The 14284-nt window shown below is 28.2% G+C and overlaps 1 protein-coding gene across 1 annotated transcript in view; it reads right to left on the bottom strand.

Moving 5' to 3' along the window:
• LOC122269444 (A-type potassium channel modulatory protein KCNIP1-like) overlaps nucleotides 1-14284 on the bottom strand; it is a 365764-nt gene that overhangs the window by 125014 nt on the left and 226466 nt on the right. The window lies entirely within an intron of this gene.

Below are 14284 nucleotides of genomic sequence, written 5' to 3'. Positions count from 1 at the left end.
TTAGTTATAAATGAGACGTTTAATGCTAAAAATAGATGTTTCATTCTTCATAATTTTACAAGGTACACATCATACATCTTGTCATTCATATCTGGTATCTTGCCTCATGTTTGTATTAATTAGTATTTTTTTAAAGAAACGTTGTTACTGTTTTTGTTTAGTTTTCTTATGAATTCAAAGATCATTTTACATCAAGCAGAAGAAATTAAAAATTTTGATTAAAAAAAACAATGATTATACTAGTCTTATTTTGTATTTAAGGGTCAGAAATCGTTTAAATATTAAAATTTAACTATATTATTATTGATTACATGCATAGGCGCTTAAGACTTTTGTATAAGCTACACATATACAAAATACCTCTTATGCTAGTTATGCCAAAATTCATAGAATAATTCTTTAAAAAAATTTGTGAGATATTAATACATTTGTCTAATTTGAAATAATTAGCAAACTTTTTATAAAAATAATTTAAATTTTTACAGAACAATTTTCAATTTTTAGACTATTCAATCCTACTGAAAATTCTGAACTAATTGTTCATGAAATGACTTCAAACTTTATTGTTTGAACTGCAAAGTTTTCAGAAAAAATTTGTGACTTTTTTTGAAATAAAATTATAGCGAAAGTTGGATTTTTTATCTATCTATAAACATGGTTTTGATTTAAATTAGTTTTTAAAAATTTTAATACAAGGGACATTTTTAATTAAATGTCCTTGAAATTTGTATTTAAAATGTATTTTAATTGATAATTTCAATCATATTTTAAAGCTTGGCACATAAGGTGTCTGCAATTGTACAATGGTTAAAGCACTGTACAGTTATTAGTGATTTGAATCCTGGTTAAGTCCTGGTATTTAACTTATAGCTTACCAAGCTTCCAATTGATGAGTACTAGCTTGTCTAGGAAGTAAATATGGCTGGTGCGCGATAGTAACCACATTGCCTTCATTATGATTATGGTTTTACGATTATGGTGTTTTAACCTTCATGACCCCTTGGACTTTTGTTTTTTTTCTTTCCTTCTTTATGCGGTAGAAAAAATATAGTTTATTTCATTGCAGAAATAGTAACTTGCAAACAGTCCAAATGGTTGAGAATTTTAAATAAACCATGCTGCTTGCTTGCCTCTAATGACACTTGGAGAAATCAAGCTTACCAGTCTTTGGCCTCTTGCAAATTAATTCAGGAAGGTATATCTTTCTTTTGACAAGACAGCACCACAAAGGTGAAAGTACGTCTTAGCTGAAAACACTACGGATAGATGGTAGCCCCATTCACTCGTGAGGCCGCCTTATCAATTTAGACATAGATTTAAAGGGGAAAGGAGTTTTCTCCAGATTCCTGTACCCATGGTAATGCTCAGCGATCGACCTCTGTTCTTTCGATTTCATAGATCTTAAAAACACGTAAATTGTATGTACTCAGCGGCTCTTAGCGGACTCGAAGATCGAACCCCAGATGGAGTCCGATTCTTTAACCACTGGGGTACCACCGCCCCTTCTTTACCTTTATAGAATATCTAGTATTTGCATGCGTGACACGACAATTATGTTACTAGCATCAAAACTAAAAATATTTTAAATGTCAATTTTTCTTTTAAATTGTCTTTCTTTAAAGGAATTAACTGTTTCAAAGAAATTGATTTGCACGCATATTTTTAAAAATATAAAAAGTCATATCTATAGTTTGGTGAAAAGTAATATGCAAAAAATAAATTGGTAACTGAAAAAAACAGGAAAAAGGTAATTTTGATTTTAAAAAAAGAAAAAAAAATGTATGAGGTACCTAGTATATGCACACGTGAACGGCACACTACAATTATATTACTAGCATCAAAAATAAAAATATTTTAAGTGTCAATTTTTCTTTTAAACTTTATTTCCTTAACAAAATTAAGTGTTTCAAAGAAATTGATTTACACGTTTAATTTTAAAAATATAAAGAGTAAAATTTTGAGTTTGGGGAAAAGTGAAATAGAAAAATTAAATAGGTAATTGAAAAAGGTAGGAAGAGGCAATTTTTATTAAAATAGCTGGTGAATGTTGAAAAAGAATAGGTAGAAAAAGACTGGAAAAAAAACTGGATGGAAGTTTTGAATAAGATAGAGATTTTGAAAGCAAGATGATTCAAAAATTGTTAATTAAAATCTTCTTCGGTGTTATCTCGATAGGAGAGAAATTCATTTTGAAGCTTTCAATTTCATTAAGCTTATTCACTTCTTTTCAATAAATTATGAAGGAAAAAAACCGTTAACTCATTTAATTGGGTTACTTCAATTTGTACTGAGAAATTACCCTATTAAAATTGAACTGAAAATATACTTGTTAAATTCTTTTAATGAATAATTCAATTAAATATATACATATATATTTCATTTGGTGTATTTTAATATTTTGATAATTAATTTGTAAAATTAATTTAAGTTGAATGGAAATTTTAAATTCATTTGCTTATCTCGTATTGTGGCATATTAAATTAATTTTTAATGATGAATGTGATTCGTTTTAAAACCTCATTATCGTAAAAATATACCGCACTTTTCAGAGAAAAAAGTTAAAATTGTAACACATGCATGATTTTCTTAATATAGATTATTTTATTTTTTGTAATATCAGCATACAGATAAATATTAGAAAATTAAAACTGACATTTAGAAATTAGGAATATAAATTTTCCTTTTAACGCAACTCAACATTAATATTTTTTATATTCTAGTTTTTTCACACTGAATATGCTTTTAGAAAGTAATTTAACACGTGCGCAAAATTGCTAAATAATAATTTATTAATGGTAGATAAAGAACTTTTTTACTTGAATCTTTTAACGCATTTTGTCTTTTATTAAACTTTCCTTACAAATATGGAGTGTGATCTAAATATAACTTTTTATTTGTAGATAAAATTAAATGTTGGGGTTTTGAGCTCAGGGTCAAAGCTTTCGCCTCCCATTGTGATGACTCCGATTCGAATCCCAGTGGTGGCTGGTAGATAAGAATCCTGCTCCCGGCTCACACCGACCACAGTGCTGACGCAAAATATCTTCAGTGATAGACAGATCATGGGTTACAATCCCTTTGCCTTCGAGCTAACCGTGGGAGGTTTCCTTGGTTTTCTTCTCACTGTAACGCAAATGCGGATTGATTGCATTAATAAGTTCTCCTCGAAGACAGGTTTGTCCCAATGCTTGATACATGAGTTTCCTTGTCTTCTGGGTAAGTTTTAAATTTACGAGGCAACGAAGTTGAAGATTAATAGTCATAAACTCTGAACGACTGGAATTAACGAAACCCTAACATTTATAAAATAAAATAAATAAATGTTAGGGTTTCGTTAATCCCAGTCCTTAAATTACCTAAACATAATTCTACATCTGTTTCAATGAGTGATTTATTCCTTTTCATCAAGTAATTTTCATTAAAACTTACAACTATAAAAATTTACAACTAATGAAACTTACTTATACAAAATAATAAGTTACAATGTAGGTAAGTTATACAACAATTGAATCTGAATTGCGTGGCTTAGAATCTAGAAATATACTCGTAAGCTACATAAAGTAGGGAATATGCTTGAATAGGAATAAAGTAGGAATATAATATTATACACAACTAAAAATTTTTTGTAAAACTCGGGACTCGTAAACCAATATTAAATGTAAATGTTATAATAAGATATGAATATTAAAAGCTTCAGTGTTTGTACAGATATAAAGACTTTTCAATAAATCAAACCCCGATAAAATTTTATAATAAAACAAAAAGGCCATTTAAAATTCAATCTGATGAGAATGCATTGGGCAGAAATATTTATGAGAACGTTCTTTGCATCGAAAATAACAATTCAAAAAATAAAATCTGTTGTTTGAAAGTTAAAAGGTAAAGACTTTAGGCTATAGTTACTTTCGAATGATTTTATACCTTTAAAGTATACATTTATTTTTATTGATGCATGATTTATATTTAATTGATTCTGAAGTACCATCACATGCCATCATTTTATTCGGCATCGTAAAAATTTACGGTGAATTTCTGCGTATATTAGTATTAATCACTTTTGCTCTTCATAAAGTCTCGATAAAATATGCTTTGTCATAAAACTTAATAATTGAGGTCAGCACTTCTGCGGAATAAAGATACACTTATGCTTCCGTTGGGAGTTACCTTTTGGAATATCAAATCATCATACAATCGCTTTTTATATCTCGTAGTCTTTATTGCTGTAGTAAAAATTAATTCAATAAACTCTTCAAAAGTAACTATAATTTTGAGAGCTTTTATTTCAATGATAGATATACTACTGTTATTTCAGATTTTGTGTTAAAGGTGTTGTTAAAGGTGCTTTTGCAAAACTCTGGAAATCTATTCCCAATTTTCTGAAGTTTTAAATCTAGAGTTCCATTTTTGTGGTTTTGAGAAAATAACGTAGTGTTTATGATTAAAAATTAAGACAATCAATAAATACTAAATAAATAAATAAACAAAGAAATAAATTAATTGAAGATTTAATCGACTCATATATCTCGAAACATCTATTTTCTAAAAGATTCATTTTCAAAATGAAAAATATTGAGAAACATTTGTTTTTACTATAAAATACTTTTTAAAGTGGAGGATTATACAGTAAAATATTTTCAGAGGAACACATTTTAACGATAAAAAATTGCAATGGGTCCATTACGAACCCAAATTTCTTCTAAGTGACCCTTTAAAAACTGAATTAAATTGTTATAAATCAGAGCTGTTAAAATTAAGATGTGACAACAGTTAAATTTAAGAAAACGTCCCCAAAATAATAAATAATGCGCTTTTTTCTATTTTGTGAAAATTATAGCACGTATACTCAGTTTTCTTTTTTAAAGAAATTGTATTCGAAAATGGATATTCAGTTTAACTCGCAAATCGATTATCTCAAAAACATGTCTTACAACAAATACTGAGATAGAATTTGCGTTACGATTTATATCAGCGCAGTCTTGCATTTAATTAGATTTTACCCAATATATAAGTTAATTCGTCTGCCATATAACATTTAGTGCAATAAACATATATCTGAAAATGTACCATTCTCATAGTGCTGAATGAATAAAAAGCACGAAACAAAGTTACAAAAAATCGTTTCTAGTGAAGAAGTTCGAGAAATTTTATGATAACAGATTATTATTACATTCCAAAGAAAATAATATTCAAACCCATGTAGAAAAAGTAAGAAATGGGCACTTAAATATCACGAAACTTCTCGGGTTTTTAACAAACCGTTTACTGGTTTGGTTCATACTCCGATCGAATTTTTTGTCGAAGTGAACTATCGTTACTTCTTCGAGGATATGATTTTCGTTAAAAATTAAAGAAATATTTCGTCATTCTATTTGCCGTCCGTAATAGGTTTACATGGTTTCAATCCATATGTAACGTAAATTCTGGTTAATTTCAATAAAACCTCCTCTACGAAGGCTAGTTTGTCTCAATACTTGATCCAGGTGTTCTCTTGTCTTCTTAGTATGGTTCAAAATTACAAGGCTATGGGGTAAAAATTGATAGTCGTAAGACAAAAAATGGGTCGGTGGTTCATTGTTGGTTATAAAATAAATTAAATATGGTACAACATGAGATGCGGTGGCTCAAGGCATAGAGCACTCATCTCAGATTTTGTGGACCCAGGTTCGAATCCCAGTGATGGTGGATGGATTCGAATTCTGCTTCTGGTACTCATCGACCACAGAGCTGACTTAAATATCATCTATGGTAGAGTGATCATGATGGCATAAAATTCCCTTGTCATCGGACAGACCAATATAGATTTTCGTGGTTTTCATCTCTATGTAACACAAATATGGGTTAGTTTCATCAAAAAATTCTCCCCGAAGGCTAGTTTGAACCAATGCTTGATCCAGTAGTTCTTATATCTTCTGGGTTGCATTCAAAATTACAAGGCTGTTTAGTTGAGTAATTATAGGTGTAAACTTGCAAAAATGTTTCAACTCTTCAACGCCGATTCTAAAATAAAATGAATTTGGACCCCATAACTTCTCACATTATCTATCCTATTAAATTAAAAAGCTAAGTTTATAAGTAGGAAAGTTTTAAAAGCAAGTAAGACTTGTTTTTACTTAATTAAATGAAGAACTCAGATTTTTATACAAGTATGAATTTATCGCTTCGTTATTCGCAAACTCTAAAAGTTTTGGAAAAATTTTATATGCAAGGAAAACTAAAATAAAGTAGTTTAGTTTTCAGGCAAATAGGTTGATTATTTAAGAAGACAGTAGTGCGAGTTCGAAAAACTCTGTTTTGAGAAAAACGTATTAGTAAAAACTGAATTATAATTTTTTTATTAACCGAAAACTTCAATTTATGCTACCTAATGCACTTTTATACAATATTTAGGAATCATATCTCTGAATAAAAAATAATCGATTTTTTTGTGAATAAATTTAAGATTTAACATTCACAGGTATCCTTGATTTCAAGTATAAAAATTTCTGAAAGACTCGCAACGTATTAAAAATATCACTCGAGTTTTTATTTTTTTAAAAATATGTACTCGTATAAATAGTAATTTCTTTCATCATAAGCTTAAATTATTTTTTCTTTAAAAAGTAGGATTTTTTTATTCATGGATTTTTTCCTTTTCAGTTTTAGAATATTCCATCTGCATTGCATGATTGGTAAAGAATGTTTTATTTTTCATTACCTTGAGAAAGCTTACTTCGATAATGCATATGCCTTAGATAGGAAAATATCTAGGGGACAAGAGTTTTTTGTTAAGAAATCTTACTTTAATCCTTCACTTAGAATTTTTTAGTGTTGGTTCTGATATCTGGTTTAAAATTTAATTCTATTATGTAAGAAATAATAGCTATTCTTTTCTAAAACCTCACTATTATTCAACGCTGATAAATAAGCAAATAGAATAATCACCGATAATAGTAAGAGAATTGACAAGAAGATTTTTCGACAGATCATTTTTCCTGTCAAAAGAAAACGTAACCAAAAAACAAAGCTTAGAAGATATATAAACCTTCTATACAAGGCCTTGTTATTCAATATATGTACGCTTTATTATGGTATAATAATATTGTTACGTAGAAAAAGAGAAACTTGAATCATAAAACATTAATGAGTGATATAATTAAACCATATCATGAAATATGCGTATCATATAACATATTGATTTCTTGTAATAATTGAATCGGTTTTTTCAATATTTTCTATTTTTGGACAGCCAATGCACTTATGATAAATAAAAAAATGTCCTTTTTTAAAACTCATAGTGCTTAATATTTGAATAAAGTTTTGTTAGTAGGAACTAATTTTGTTAGTAAGACTGCTGTAGGAACTTTAAACTGAACACTAAAAAAAAAATGGTATTTTGTTCTCACCATTTTGTTGAGGTAAACTAAATACATTAAGTACAACTGCAGTTATCATGTAAACAATTTTATAAAATTGACGAAATAACAATTGATTGAAAGAATTAGTGTGAATATATTACTAAAAACGTGATTGTTTCTTTAACGAAAGCCATTAAAGTGATTCTAATGCTGCGCTTGAAATTATATGTTGTCAGTAAACAAACAAACATAAAAATGAATAAATCTATAAATTAAACTGTAAAAGTAAAAAACTAAATAACAAATTTTACTAAATACGGTGCAAAAAGTTTTAGTTAACCTCAACACCAAAAATGGTAGTAACTACACACCAAAATTTTCTACAGTTAAATATCTGTCCATAAATTATGAATATTGCTGGATAATTTTAAGCCTTTTGATGAAAGCAGAGAAAATACTGCGCTAAGGTAAATATTGTATCTACGGGAAATATATTCTTTAAAATCTGATAGATAACCAAAGAAAGGGCTCAAACCGTAAAAAATTTTACAGTTACTTAACATCAAAAATTGTGGTGACTACATTACACTAAAAGTGGTCTTGTAAAACATCACAGATAATTACATGGTGTTTGGTATAGTGAAACGTCTGTAATTTTCCTTTTTTTTAACTCTTCATGTAAAATAGTCCCGATTTTTGGTGTTCAGTAACATTAAAATTTATGATAAATAAAATATGTTACAAATAAGAGACAGTTAAGTTATATTTAAGATAGAATTTGAAGTTGGAGCAGTTAATTTAGGATGCATACACAGATTAATTCTTAAAAGAAAATTAATTTGTCAATCAAATATGCAACGTAAAAAGTTTTAGTGTATCTCAACGCCAAAAATGGTGGAAACCATTTTACACCTAAAATCTAAACGGTGTTGTGAAATGCCGTACATAACTTTTGGATCTAGTTTTTCACTACATTAATGTTCTTTTACACTACTTGGTGTAAAGCAACCGTTACCATTTTAGTTTTAACGCTAAAATTTATAAATACAGTAAGATAAGATACACTTAAGAGTCAGTAAAATAATTTTTAAAAATTAATGCAAAGTAAGAATAATTAATATAGAATGCACTTATTCTTAAAATTAAATTAGTTTGTTAATCAAACATACACACAACACAGAGAGAATATTCATATTAATTCGAGCAAGACTTAGCATAATTAAAGCGGATAGAAATTAAATATTATAAAATTATTTAATACAATTGACAGATTTATGAGAATCATATTATGATTATCTTTATTATGCAACTGAAGACATACATATTCCGTTTTATAATTGTATACACAGCACAAAGAGAGTGTTAAGACGAATTCGAACTAGGCTTAGCGGAGCAGAAACAGATAAAAAATATACACTATAAAATCCTTTAATGCACTTCTTAGAGATTTAAAAATTAATTATTGGAAATAGAAATAAATTTTTTGTGAAATCATAGCAGGTTAAAAAACATGGGCTTCTTTGCTTACAATAATTTTAATGAAAATATATATTAAAAAAAAATAAATTCATTACATAGATTCAGACAGGAATACGTGTTTTAATAATGCTAAAATCATAAGTAGTGATTTCTGAATTGGGAAAATAACAATTCGGAAATATATTTTTTTCTGAAATGGCTTTTTCTTAAAGAATATTTTGTTCAAACATTTTATTGATAAAATTCCTATCTTATTTATCATCAACTTTATAGAATAAATTGCAAAAAAGTACTTCTATCAAAAATAAGTTTCCATTTTTTTTAAAAAATAAGATTGCATCAGTCATATTTATCACAATATGGATTGGTCCCGAAAAAGCAATGGCTTTTTTCGGAAGCGTTTTAGTTTTTTCAATTATATACCAATCAATGTAAAATAAATTACTTACATTCACCTAAATCACAATTTTGGTTATTTTTCTCATTAAATAATGGAAATAAATTTTAATAAAATAACAATTTTAGAAATCTTATACAGTCCCTTTTTAATTAAACGTTAACAATATGTTATGCTAAAGAATAAAATATATTTACGTAGTTATAAAGCAGTATTATTTTAATTAAATACTCACGCTGCGAGCAAAAAATGCTTTAACTGATATTCGGAATTAATTAAAGTATATTAGTTCACCAAAAAGCGCAACATATATTCATAATAGTTTTCTCAAAACTAAACTTCGCTGAAATTATTAGTGAGACTTTCTCAAAAAAAAATCTGAAATCTCCTCAGTAAGTATTAAAACATCTAGTAGCTTATCTTTTAGTTCCACGTTAATTTTCAGTTGTCGTGCTCAAGCATTCCAGGAAAACAAAATATTTCATTGCTCAAAATATAAAAATAAGTACCCTTTATCCTCATATTTCAACCTTCGTATCTCGTGGAAAACATTATTCTAAAACGAGAAAATAATAATGCTTTAAAAGCTTCTAGGACTTGTGTGAAATTAAATATATGAAGAAGAAGCAATGTTCCTGAAATAGTTTTAAGCGTAATAAGTTCTAAAAATAACTCATAACAGTTTGAAAACATAAAAAGCAGTATTTAATAAATAAATACTAGCAAACATTTGGAAATCAAAATTGTCTATAAATTGAAATTTTTCGAGTTTATCTTTTTACAAAGACAAATTGTTTTCATTCACCCATAAAGAATTCCCAAATCTCTTTCTACGTTGCCAGGAGTGCTTTGTTTCCTTTTCTTCGTTGATAAATAGTGAAATAAAACATAATATAAAAAACTAACAATATAAAAGAAACAGAAGCTGGAGGAAATGATATAACTGCGTTCAATCAGTAAACACTCTTAGATGTAGGAAGAAACCAAGTTCCATATTTCATTTCAGCACGTTTAATTAGTTATGTTTCTTTTAAAGCTGATTAATTATTGCTGTTTCATTAGTTTGAAAGTGCTCCGGAAAAATAACAAGAGTTAAAGATCTTTGTATTAGATTTCTAAATATATTTTCCTCATTACATGCTTTGTACTCTTTTTTTACACATTATTATTCTTTATCTATTAAAGTCTACAAGTCTAATTAGATCATTACTTACACTGACATACTTTGACCTAAAAGTTACTATAAATTCTCCCTTTATTATTAAAAATTACCAGCATTATTAATATTTAAGAAAAAATGGATATTGTTAAATAAAAACTTATTAAAAACGGAATAAATGCGCAGTGGGATCAATATTGAAAAATGCAAGTAAATTTAAATTTTCGATGCTTTATTGTATTTAAGTAATTTTAATATTATAGAAAAAAACATAAATTTTTTTTTAGAAAAAAGAGTTATTTTTTAAAAAGTGCAAAACATAATGTAATGTAATACTATATTATAACGTACAAAATATGTTATTAAATGTAATTGTATAATGCAATTTATGGAGATAAAATTTTTGTTAAAAAGTAAATCTTGCAAAACTGAAATATTATTGTGGAAGTAAATATGGAGAAAAACGGAGAGAGTTATTTTTTTTTTTAGTACCTATTGCTGATTTGTTATTTGCATTTGTATTTTCTATTAAAAATAAATAAATATATCTACATGTATATATATATATATATATATATATATATATATATATATATATATATATATATATATATATATATATATATATATATATATATATATATATATATATATATATATATATATATATATATATATATATATATATATATATATATATATATATATATATATATATATATGTTTATATATATGTATATATATATATATGTATATGTATATGTATGTATATATATATGTATATATATATATATATATATATATATATATATATATATATATATATATATATATATATATATATATATATATATATATATATATATATATATATATATATATATATATATATATATATATATATATATATATATATATATATATATATATATATATATATATATATATATATATATATATATATATATGGTCTGGTTTTAAAGAGTCATAGAACTTCAAAGAGTAAATAAATATTTTCCTTTCAATTGAATAGTAGTCAGGCCCCAATCAATTCATAGGCAAATAAATAAATCCTATTTAAGAAAAAGTATTTATTTAATCATGACAATCTGAAGTGAATTTTATGTCTATTAAGCATTATTTTATGCAATATCTCAAGGTGAAAACAATTCTGGTTAATTTGCCGTACTTGCATGGCATTGACATATCTGGTAGAAGCGAAACAATTATCTTAAAAAAAAAGAAAAAGAAAAATAGTATTCATTTGGTACTTTTTCCATTCGTTATGGTAATGGTTTACCAGAAATTCTGCTTTTCAAAATTATAGTTCTTATTAGAACACATTTAGTAAAAATTCAAAGCTGAAAAATATAAATGCCATGTTCTAAGATACCATGATAAAATTACCAAATGTTACCATATTTATTACCAAAAGGCATGGTAATAATATCATGTTTTATTGCTAATTTTACAAAAAGTCATTTCCAAAGCGATTTGGTAAAAATTAATATGCTTTTTTGGTGTTCTCATTGAACTAGAAATATGGTAAATTCTACCATGGTTTACTTTAATATTTTCAATTCTAATTCACACTTCAAACTTTCCGAGTTTGAGTAGGTTTCTATGGCAACGCTTCGTGGCTACTTTGCCCTCCCCTCTAAATAAGCACTTGACGCTATACAAAGATTGTGATCTAGCATTTAATCTACATTCCTGAGAAATTTCTAACACTTATAATTTTAACCGTCCTATGCTGATCTAACAGCTCAATAGAAATAATTATTGGACCGATTATGATTCAACAATTTAGCTATAAGGTTTCGGCAGGTGGTACAAATTGTTCATATATCTACATTTAGCTTTAGTCTATAATTTATGCCTCTTACTTAAATTCTGACGTGCGAAAAATAATGAAATGAAATGTGAAAAAAAAAATTTAGCGTGTGAACCATGATATTGTTCTAATTTGCTGCAAGTTTGATGCGGCTTGTAAGATGGCTCAACTTGTGCCAAAATACGGTTCAGAATCCGACGCTTGCAAAAAATATTACAATTATATTAAATTGAACGATATTATGGGTCAATGTACCGATATGAAAGTTTAACGAACTTATTTTTACATGAGTGTGCAGAAATTTTAAAGTGCAGGGTAAACTAACTAGTGAAGGAGCACTTAAGCTTCGCTTGCTTTTTAGAAAATCATAATAATTTCAAACTTCGTAATTTTAGTTAAATGACAGTGTCAACATATTTGTTACTAATCGCAAATTATGCGAAAAAATTGTAGAGAGCTTACATAATATTGTTTTAAAGTTTTGGAGGTTCAAATAGCAAGTAGTAAGAAGACCAAGTGAAGGAACAGTTCTTACCAGTGAAGGAACACAAAATTTCCTAGTAAAGGAACACTTAATTTTGGTTATTTTTAATGCTCTATACGAATTTATATGCCATGCAATTACCTAAAAACAAGCCTATTCTTGAAATTATAACATACAAATACTTGGAAAATGTTAACTTTTTTTTGTAATCATGAATTGAAAATTAAAGTGTCAACATATTAATACATACTGTTCATTCAGTGGGAAATCTATGCCCAGTAAAAGAACATGCATGTTCCCCCACTGGTTAGATGTTGCTTGTTTTATTTTTAACATACTTTTGATGGGGAACATCACTAAAGGTACAAGAAAATTAAAGTTTATCTTTTATTTTCATTAACTTAGAGAAAAAAAAACCAGTGAAGAAACACTTGTTTCTTCACTGGTTTTTCATCGTTTGGTAATCAGTAAATAAGCACCCCCTTATCTGAGTATTTGCTTATGCTATGATGCTTAAAATAAATAAAATCTATATTTTGAATTCTCTTTTTCACAGTGAGAGAAATAAAACTACTACATACAATTAGTTCCACTTTAAACAGATAAATACAAGCACTCACCTTATAATTTTATCAAAGAAACAAAGTGTTGCACAGATAATAACAAATTCAAAAAAATTTCTATGTGACCAGGTAATCCAATACATTGTTAGATGACTTCCTATTGTTTGACAGTAAGCTATTGCTACCAATCAATCTAAAGAAAATCTTTCAAAATCTTATTTTTAATCAATATAAACTGCTGTTTGTAGAAAATGCAACACCATGAAGGAATCATCAGAATCAAATGAAATTCACAGCAAATGTCAATTATAGGATATTATGCAAATTAATAAAGTTTCAGAGCCATCGCGCGTGCGTGGCGCGCGCAGCGCCCTCTGAATTGATGCTGAAAGCGTATAAATAAAGTGCTGTAGCGGGACGTTGAAAATAGTCTATGATTATTTGTTAGTGGCAAACGTTTAGTGAGACCTGAGTATGCCTCCACGACGGAAGAATAAGAAATTCAAGCAACTTACGGAGTTTGAACGAGGGAGGATAATCGGCCTTCGAGAAGGAGGATTTTCCTATCGCGCAATAGCAGCTCGTATGCAGCGGAACAGTTCCACAGTGATGCGAGTTTGGAAGCAGTGGACCGACGAGCACCGAACAACTCGAAAAACAGGCACTGGACGACAGAAGGTGACGTCAGAGCGCGATGATCGACACCTGCTCCGCATGGCGGTGAATGATCGCACAGCTTCCTCCAGGCAGCTGGCAGCACATTGGTCTACTGCTACAGGTGTACAATTGTCGGCTTCGTCAATTCGTCGTCGTCTGCTGCGCCGTGGATTGCGTGCAAGGGTGCCATTATACAGGATTCCCCTCACGGCGGATCATCGACGGCTGCGTCGGCAGTGGGCTCTTGAGCACAGAGACTGGCGAGCTGATTGGCACCAAGTTGTCTTTTCAGATGAATCACGCTTCAATTTGTGGACCCATGATGGCCGTGTTCGTGTTAGACGTTATGCCGGTCAATGCTGCCTTCCTGAGTGTAT

This window comes from Parasteatoda tepidariorum, chromosome 11 (assembly GCF_982258835.1).
Source record: "Parasteatoda tepidariorum strain Cologne lab strain chromosome 11, Ptep-v5.0, whole genome shotgun sequence".
In the NCBI taxonomy this organism is placed as follows: domain Eukaryota; kingdom Metazoa; phylum Arthropoda; class Arachnida; order Araneae; family Theridiidae; genus Parasteatoda; species Parasteatoda tepidariorum.
The sequence above is the reverse complement of the archived record's forward strand: the minus strand, read 5'-3'. Positions and strand labels throughout refer to the sequence as shown.